This window comes from Amphimedon queenslandica, unplaced genomic scaffold, assembly GCF_000090795.2.
Source record: "Amphimedon queenslandica unplaced genomic scaffold, v1.1 AMPQUscaffold_13488, whole genome shotgun sequence".
Taxonomy (NCBI): domain Eukaryota; kingdom Metazoa; phylum Porifera; class Demospongiae; order Haplosclerida; family Niphatidae; genus Amphimedon; species Amphimedon queenslandica.
In genome coordinates this window covers 263724-263929 of record NW_003546276.1, presented here as the reverse complement: position 1 = coordinate 263929, position 206 = coordinate 263724, and positions in this window count along the sequence as shown.

Below are 206 nucleotides of genomic sequence, written 5' to 3'. Positions count from 1 at the left end.
CACCCAGATCCACCACTGCTGCTGCATGATGGCTGCATGTTCAGATTCATGGTATTTTTTCAAATGCTACAGACATAATGATTACATGTTTATTTTTTGTAGTCTATACTTACTATCATTAAATTTGTAGTATTTCCAGATGTTTTTACTTTCTCTCCACACAAGTTACACTGGGCAGTCTTATCGTCTCATGTTGTTGTTGTGTA